Source organism: Marmota flaviventris, chromosome 13 (assembly GCF_047511675.1).
Source record: "Marmota flaviventris isolate mMarFla1 chromosome 13, mMarFla1.hap1, whole genome shotgun sequence".
NCBI classification, from domain to species: Eukaryota; Metazoa; Chordata; class Mammalia; order Rodentia; family Sciuridae; genus Marmota; species Marmota flaviventris.
This window is the reverse complement of record NC_092510.1, coordinates 67,597,048-67,607,008: the sequence shown is the minus strand read 5'-3', so window position 1 is coordinate 67,607,008 and position 9,961 is coordinate 67,597,048.

The window sequence follows — 9,961 nt, the reverse complement described above, 5'->3', positions numbered from 1 at the left end:
GCTGTAGATGGACACAATGCCTTTATTTAATTTATTTATTTTTATGAGGTGCTGAGGATAAAATCTAGTGCCTCACATATGCTAGGTAAGCTCTCTACCACTGAGTCACAACCCCAGCCCCTCCCTTCTTTTTTTCTCTATGTTCCAATCATACTACCCTTTATTTGCCATGCTCCCTCTGTTTTGGAGAACCTTTGAATACCCTGTCCCATTAGTACCTATTTATCTGTCCAGCTCAGCTCAAGTATAACTTCCCTGGGAAAGTCACTGCTGACTCCAGTCCAGCAGTGCTCACAGTGCCATACTCTTTGGCTGTAGGGCACTTCATCATTACATATTTAACAGGATGATTATCTGATCAATGTCAGCTTCCTCTATTATACTGCATTATCTTGCAGAGTATCTAGCTCTACTGCCTAGCAAGGTGTCTGAACAGAATAGATGCTTGATAAAATAGTTCCCAATTAATTAATTCATTGTGGAGAAGTCTTGATTTTAAAAATAAAACCTTAATATATATTATATCTGATGACAGCCACATATTTTTCCCCGAAACACTGCTTATATGCATCACAGTGATGCAGATTTCTACCCTGCCATCTATGTTACCAAGGAAACCCATGAATTTATAAACTGACTGATAAAAAAGGAAAGACCTATCTTCCCCGTTTGTAAATGTGTAAAATTGAAAAATATAGCTGAAGAATATTTACTTTGAATAAGAAATTCTCTTACAGAGTAGTCAGAGTAGTGGTAAAGATTTATTGAGCAAATTTAGGAAATCATGCTTCAGTGGACAATTAATAAATTGTGATTAAGAATCCTTTTTTTCGGGGCTGGGACTATAGCTCAGTGGTAGAGCTCTTGCCTAGCATGTGTGAGGTACTGGTTTGCTCCTTAGCATCCACATAAAGAAACTAAACAAATAAAGGCATGCTGTACATCTACAACTATAAAAAAATAATAAAAGAAGAAATCCTTTTTCTTTCAATTGAAAACAACATTGGACATTAAAGAAATGGTTAATTTATGGTACAAGGGAAGTCTTAAACAACATGACAAACAGAGGTAGAAGTATAATTATTGATGTGGAAAGATTTTCAAAATATGTATTCGTAATGAATAAAGCAAGTTATAAAAATGCTATGATCTATCTATCTTTTTTTTTTTTTTGATACTGAGGATTGAACCCAGGGTGCTTAACCACGGAGCCACATCCCCAGCTCTTTTTATATTTTGTTTAGAGACGGGGTCTTGCTAAGTTGCTGAGGCTGGCTTTGAACTCAAGATCCTCCTGCCTCAGCCTCCTGAGCCACTGGGATTACAGGCATGCGTCGCCACACCCAGCTTATGGTCTAAGTTTTTAAAGACTCCATGTACATTTTTAATCTTTTTGTTATTCTGTATTTTCTAATTTTCCTACATTGCACATTAGTCATATATACATACACACATATATGTGTATACACACACAGACATATATACACACACACATGTTTATGTGTGTGTGTGTGTGTGTGTGTATGTATGTATAAAATACTAGGATTGGCATAAGTCTTATAATTGTTTGGATATGCTGTAATGTGAACCAGAACATGTTGCTTTATTGCTTAGGGCTTTGGGTCTCTGCCTGATAAAGACAGTGTTTGAAGCATATATTCTTAAGCATTTAGAATGCTCATGTTTTTTCCATTTTTACAAGGCCAACTGACCTAATGAGGGTATACAGCCCGGTGGCGGTGGGAGTGGAAAGGAGAGTATATATTAAGGTTTTTGCTGAGGCTTTGAACTGGGGGTTCTTGAAGAGGCTATGCCTACAGTCCTCAGACACTGCCCACTTGCCTCATGGGCAATGGTTGTGCTCTATGGCTAGGCAGGAAGGCAAGTCCCAACTTGCAGTGAAGGCATCTGAAGGGGAGAATGCAAAACTGATACTCAACCTTTCATTTCATATTTTCATTATGAGCAATTACATTTTCCAGAACCACTAGGTTTTCTTCAGAAACCTTAAGTGGTATGTTTTTCAAATCTCTGACCATGACTCAGAGAAAGAAATATATTTTATGTGGTGATCTATATATGCACGTGTTTATAGAACTAAAACTGAACCCAAAGTTTTGTAGAACAATCGTACTTTTACTATATGTGATGCTCCCTGATATTGTCTGTCCTATTTAATTTATTCTCCTGATAATGACTTTTTGTAACACAGACTACAAAACAGCAGAGCTTGACAGTATCCTCTTGGTTTGGGGGGCATGTACAGAATATACTAGCTCTCCAATAGACAGGGGCAGCCTCCTCTCAGAAGTTATATCAGAAGTTTTAGGGAACAGTCATAGACCTATGTTTATCAGAAAGAAGGAATGGGTTGGGTTTGGGTGGCTGATTGCATGTACTACTAATAGATTTGAATTTTCCAATTGAAAAACCTAGCTTTAGGATCATTTAAAAATTTTTATTAAAGAATTACATATTTTTTTAAATTTAAAAATGGCCACCTATAAAGACAAGAGTATTAAGAAAGCTCTGCCCTGGACATGACTCATGCAAAATTAACAGTTTACTCAAGTTTGTCTTAAGAGTCTTTGTGGTTGGAGGGTCTAGAGGAGAGGAATAGCTACTAATATAGCTTTGACTAAAGAAAACTTGCTCCCTATGATAAGACATGAGAAAGACTTGATTGGCCATTGCTGGCTTCAAAGAAAGAGGAAGGGGCCATGAGAGAAGAAATGCAGATGGATTCTAGAAGCTGGAAAAGGCAAGTAAACAGACTCACCCCTAGAGCCTTTGGAAAGAAATGCAGCTTTGATGATACCTTGATTTTATCCCAGTGGGACTGTGCTGGACTATTGACCTCCCAGAACTGTAAGGTAACAAATTTGTGTTAAAAGAAAGGAAGGAAATAAAGAAAGGAGGGAAAGAAAAGGGAGGGAGAGAAAAACCTACTATATACAAGAGGTTGGTGATCCTTTGACCTGTGGGCCTATGTAAAACAATATTTATTGGGGCATTTTAAAATCTCACTAGGGAAATTACTGAATAAACTGTGATACATTCAAACTATAAAAAAAGTGAAAATTGATTTTAATTTTTAAATACAAAGACTAGAGCAATGATTCTAAAATGGTGAATTGTCTACATTCTGGGGCAGGTTGCAGGGATCTATATCAGAAACCACAGGAGGGATATGGTGGGTTGAAACAGCAGATCAATTATAATATGTATTTGTATTTGCAAAACAGATATTAAAAGTCATCACTTTTTTGTGTAACAGACTACAGAACAGCAGAACTTCATAGCATCCTCTAAGTTTTGGGGATATGCAGAAGGTACTAGCTCTTTAAATAATTGGGAGCAGCCTCCTCTCAGAAGTTATATCATAAGTTTTAGGGAATAGCAATACAACTTATATTTATCAGAAAAAAGGCACAGTTGGACTCGGGAGGCTGAGGCACAAGAATTGCAAATTCAAGGCCAGCCTAGCAACTTAGCAAGACCCTGTCTCAAAAAAGAAAAGAAAAGAAAAAAAGAAGGCATGGGTTGAGAAAAAAAGTTTAGAAAACACTTATCTGGGGATCTGGAATAAATAGACTAAATTAACTTTTTCATGACTAATTCATTAGAGGAAAAGCAATTGCATGCATTTGGTTCTTATTGTTTTTTTAAGATGATATAATGAGAGTTATCAAACAAAGGCCAGCCAATTAAGAGGTTACTTTCTAAGTGAACAGACTCATTAATAGTGTATCAGCAAACTAACCACAGATACTTCCCAATACACTGCAGTGCTGCTTTAACCCACTGTCATTGTAAGGATACCATTATTGTCTTTAAGGATACCAAGACTGCTACCAAGCTAACCTAATTGATAATAATGCTAGAGCAATGTTTGGGGAGTTTATACTTAATAAAATTCCCATGAAGATTGAACCTGACATCTACCAGCAAAACAACTAAACAAATAAAAAAACAAAACAAAACAAACCACTCTTTAGCTTGACTGCAGACTTTTTGATCACTACTATTTCTTTTACTTGAAATGGCTCATTTTTCTAGACTACATTATGCCTGTAGGGGTAGAACATGTAGAGCAGAACCATGAAAAGGAAATCATAAAAATCCAAACAAGACTCCAAGTAAGTTTTTTTTGTTTTCTCATCATTTTGAACTGACGGTAAACCGTGAGGATGCAACAGAATTAAGACTTTAGAGTGAGCTAAATCCCTTACTTTTTAATGGAAAGGATTGAAACTATATATAAAAGACCCCTTGATTAAAAGTGAGTGTGCTGAAATCGCCAAAATGTGCACCTGGGGTGTTTGATAAATTAACACAATCAGCTCTAATTTCTAGACAAACAAGTGGTACTGATTAGTGATGAGTAAAAACAAATGCCTGGTGAGAAAATCCTGGCCTCTCCTGTGCTGAAGAAATCCTAGGAAGAAGAGCAAGTGAAAAGGAAATCAAGTTGCCAGGATCCTATAAATGGTTCATAATGACTACTTTTTTGGCTGGTGGATGGAACTGAGATTTTCAGCTTCTTTAACAAGGATAAAAAGATGTTGTCCTAAGAATGATGTGACTATCTAAAATTTATGGTATAGGGATGTTTTTGGGAAAAATCTTGAGGAATAGGAGCAGGTGCTAGAAAATAACAGTGGGACAAGAAGGTAGAACAGGGCCATCTGACAACACGAACTAGAATAAATGAAAACAGCAACCACCAGAGTCTTTCTTTCAGTAAGAAAAGGCTGTCTAGATGTGTTTGTCAGGCAGTAAGGCATATGTGGGCAGCCTGGGATGTGTGTGTGTGTGCAAGACACACCCATTTTCTGCAGAGTACCTACTTATAATGCAATGGTATTATTTATAAGGGTAAAGTTGTGGGAGTAAGGAGGAGGGATTGCTCCACAGCAGGAGCTGGTGGAGAAATCAGAAAGGCAAAGGCAGCTAGGGAACCTCGTTTCCCAGGAACTCTCTATAAAGCTTCTTAGCTGTGAAGATCTGAGGAGCAACCCTCCTAATAGGCAAGAGTTGCCTCATTCAGCATGCTAAATGTAAAGTATATTTACTTGTTTTAATCTGATTCTTGATATGGGAATGGCAACTGTTCAAAAAGCTCAAATGCAATTAAAAGGGATTTCTTGAGCTTATGAGGACTTCTCTAGGTAGGAACAAGACAAAGAATCTCTGGGGAGGTGGGAGGTGTGGAAACAGCCAAAGAGAATGATTAATCAAGAGGGAGAAAAGTTTGAATGGTTCCCTCTGCCTTCCATAGAGCATCTATTCTATAACTATTTTTGAATGAATGTTTCAGAGATGACTGGGCAACATAAGAAGTTTATTTGAGATCATGGTGTCAGTACCTTTCTCTTTATCAAAGTTGGCCAGATAACTGGTCAGACCAAATCTCTGGAACTCAATTCTAGAAACTGTGAAGTCAGTTCATCTCTTTACATTCACTCTGCTTTCCCAGAGGCGGAGCCTGAATGATGAGTCAGGACTTGAAGGGATGAGAACAGGTACCATACAGCAACTACAGGCGATTTCTTTTACTACAAAGGAGAGCTATGAAATTTTGGGATTTAGCCAATTTCCACAACCACAGGATAAGACAAGAAAGACTCATATTACCAAAGTCAACAGTTCCATGAATTTATGCTGTGTCCTGTGGACAGTACCTGACCCACAGGAGAGTACCTGCCTTAAAGGCACAAGCAGGAAGCTTGAAAATCCATCTCCTCTGTCCCAATTTTTGAGAGAGAGAATTTTTTAATATTTATTTTTTAGTTTTTGGTGGACACAACATCTTTATTTTATTTTTATGTGGTGCTGAGGATCGAACCCAGCACCCTGTGCATGCCAGGCCAGTGCACTACCGCTTGAGCCACATCCCCAGCCCCTGTCCCAATTTTGAGCAGGAGAAATTTAGCATGAGTGGTATCTGCACGTTCAGGTGAAAAACTTCAGAGTGGTCAACAACTGGCTCCTTGAAGTATGCGAGTGTCTGAGGGACTAAGAGCCTAGGGGAAACCATGTACTTAACATAGAATAGCCACAAAGGTATGGAAAACCAGCAGAACCAGGGTTTATAAAAAATGCAGAATGCTTAGCATAGAACCTGAGTTTACTGTGCACATCAAGCCCAAGACTTTAAACAAAAACCATCAAAAAAAAAAAAAAAGTCCCTTACCCTTTGCTGATCTTTTGAGAAAATCCAAGCCCCAGATGGTCCAGTTGTTCTCCACTGACTGGCTGTTCCTTTAGGAATCCAGTGCCTCCTACAGTGCTCTTGGTGCCTGTTCTACTCAGTCATTCTGGCATCTGGTGGTAGGCTATACACTATTTTTAGATTTCATATCTGTAGACCCTGAAGGGGTTGAACTATTATCTCCCCATTTCCTTCCATTTACCTCTGCTTATGCAGGAAGACAGAGTCACCCTAAACTGCACAGTTTTTTCTGGGGTTTCCAAGGAGCAGATGGGCTACAGATTGCATAAAACTGTCTTCCTGGCCTCAGCTCAAGACTATGAGGCATGAGGGAGGTCCTGCTGCTACTTAATATTTACTGAAAGCTCACAGAGCTCTAATATACACGAGAACAAAATTATGGAATGATCTTCAGCCTCTGGGGGACTGGGCTGAGTCTTCATTAAAAGCTACAGCGCTGACTTCCCACAGAAGCAAAGCAACAGTTAAGGAACATCACACCATCAGTGATTGGCTGGTGTGAGCAAGCAGAGTTTTTCAGCAAGATGGAGAGGCACTCCCTGTTTCTGCTGTAGGTCCCCAAAGCACAGATTCAGTTCCATATAATGCAGTTGTTATACTTTGATTATCACCATTAACTTGTTTGTTGAATCTACAAATGTTTGCTGAATGCAGCCTACTATGTGTCAGGCACAGATCAAGTGCTAATAACTGTTGGTAGAATGAACAAATGGAACCTCACTCAGTCTGTGAGAATGAAGTAAGTATGTGCATGTGTAGGGGGCATAAGTATAGGATTAAAAAAAAAAGGTGTTGCTTGAGCTAAATTTTGAATGTGAGTGGGAGTTACCCTAGTGGATAAGGGGGGAAAAAAAGCATTCCAGGAAGAGGTAAAAACATATGCCAAGGCATGGAGCTATATGGGGACTCCATCATGACTTAGATGATACTGAAGCCAGCCTGAGTGCTGGATAGAAATAGACAAGGAAACCTGTTTTCCCATATGAGTTAGCATCAGCTTAGGACTGGATTGAGGTAGTATTCTTAAAATATTTGTTTAGAAGGGAATATTCATTTGAATTTCAGGCAGAAAAACAAAAATTCAGAGAATTGGATTTCCTAAGACTAGGAAAAGGTACACCCTGAAAAGTCCCAGGGCTAACCAATGAATACACTGCTTAGCCTTAGGACCCAACAGGAAACTCTTCAGAACCTACAAGCTGGTAGGTGGTAACTGCAGTGAATCACTGGAGTTTTCTCTATGGGAGATTCATAAACTTCAAAAACAACCAACCTACCCCTCCCCGCAAAAAAAGCCAGTTACTTAATGCTCTTAATGCTGTTTTAGTGAGAACCCCCACCCCCAAAGAGGAAACATTTCTTAAAGCCAAATAGAGATGACATATACTCATATATATATATATATATATATATATATATATATATATATATACTTCACAAATTATAGCATGCTATCGAAATACAGAGTTGTTCCATATCTTCCACATTTGCTATAAGGCAAGAGGATGACCAGTTCACTCAAAGTATATGGACAAGAGTAATTTTGGCAGGGGGCTAGAATGTGGTTGCTTAAGGTGGCATAGAGTAGCAGTTGAGTTGATGCCTGGGAAAAGGCATACTCAACATTCATTATAGTAAAAACTCTGTAAAGCTGTATTTCTCCCTTACTGTCCCTGTTATTTATAGTAAATGATTAGAGAAATGCAGACTGATTCTGTGGGAACTTCTCAAGGGCAAGAACTCTCATATTTATACAGTATAGTGCTGGCAAGTAAGTAGCACTTAGTATGTATGTGGGTCTCTGAGGGGATTGTTGGAACTGGAGTGGAGGAGAATGGAGAGAGATACTATAATGGAAATAGCAATCATGTTTCCATCTGAACACTGATAATCTAGGTTTCTTGGTCCAAAGCTGATTAGCAATTCCTGTCAGAACTTGGTCATTAAGATTGAGGGGTGGGGCCTGGGGTGGGGCTCAGTGGTAGAGTGTTTGCCTGGTACATGTGAGGCACTGGGTTTGATCTTCAGCACCACATAAAAATAAATAAGATAAAGGTATTGTGTCCATCTACAACTAAAAAATATTAAAAAAAAAAAAACCAAAACCAAGATTGAGGGCAGAGTAGACAATGATATATTCCCATCAGAAATGAACAAGTCAGCCAGGTGTGATAGTGCAGGTCTGTAATTCCAGCAACTCAGGAAGGTGAGGCATGAGGGTCGAAAATTCAGGCCCAGCCTCTGCAACTTAGCAAGACCCTGTTACAAAATAAAATAAAAAGGGCTGGAGATGTAGCTCAGTGATAGACAGCCCCTAAATTCAATCTCCAAAACTGCAACAAATACCCGTTTCCCCAAAAAACCCCAAAGAAATTCATAAATCAATTTGGAAAATGAAGATAGCAGAAACCAAACAACATTGCTGGAGAGAAGCATGTGAGACTGAAAGATAATAGATTTTATAGCTAAAGAGATAGGAAACTATTTGCATAAATATGATCCATTTAGGAACGGGGAAAAAATGCAAAGAGCGAGGGAAATAGACCTCACTATTTGGTTTTACTATTCGTGTTCAAGGAAAAGGAAGCACTGTTAAAAATATGGCAACTATTGGAAAAAGAAAAACCATAAAAATGTGATCAGAAAATATGTGGAAGACCAAAGACTGAGAAATCCAGACAGTAAAATCCAGACACATTTTGTACATACTCCAATGAAACTGGGTGAGCCATTCTCTCTGTGTTTTTCTTTGGAGACAGCATTTTTGAGAAGATTAAGGCCACCTGGTAATTCCTTCACATACATTCTAAGATGATTTAATTTGCAGACTCATACTGTGATTAAAGGGGAGTTAGGAACTATTCTTAGACATTTTGAAATCTTAATGTTTATCCAATGCTAGACATCAGGAGATGGTATTCAAGGTCCAAGATTTGGGGAGCACTTAGATCAACCAAGCAATTTTTCTCCAGAGTCATGAGGGGTACAATACCAAGAGCCCTCAATAAAAAGCAATTTAGGAATAACACTGCAAGGAAAAAACTCTGAATTAGAGCAAAGATATTGTTTACAGACTTGATGCTTCTGATTTTCTTTACAAATAGTATATACCTTTGTTTATTTTGGTCTGTTAAGATGATGAGAGGGGTTTGAAATGAGAGGATTATAAACAACTTTATAATGGGGACATGGGAACCAATATAAACCTCTGTCAGAGTTTACTCCATTGAGCTGTGCAATAAGTACCACACCCATCCTTCAGGCAGCCATAAAATTAAAAAAACAACAACTTTCACTAGGTGAAGTAGGTTGTTCTGTCTCTTACTAACTGGGTATCTCAATATGTAATCCCAAGAGACTGAGGAAGCCAGTTTTATTAAAGGAGGATGTCTCTAGGTTTGGATCCGTGTAAGAGAAGAAGGGTAACAGGAAAAAATTTCCAGAATGGTTCTGTGGTCAATTTCATTGCTTGGCCCAGAGTCTATCCTGGGGCCCAAAATTAAATCCTTGGAATTCACCTGGAAGGAAAATGTTGAGGGGAACAAGACAAGGGGGTATCAATGTCAGATAGAGACACTTTGCTCCCTAGACAACAGATTCCCAATAAGCCTTCCTTAGCTCTCAATTTCCTGCCCTCCTCCTCTTCCTCATGCAGAGGCACAGTTGTACAAAAGTATCCTGAGTGGTCTTTAAGGATGAATGTCCACTGGTATGCAGACTGAGAAG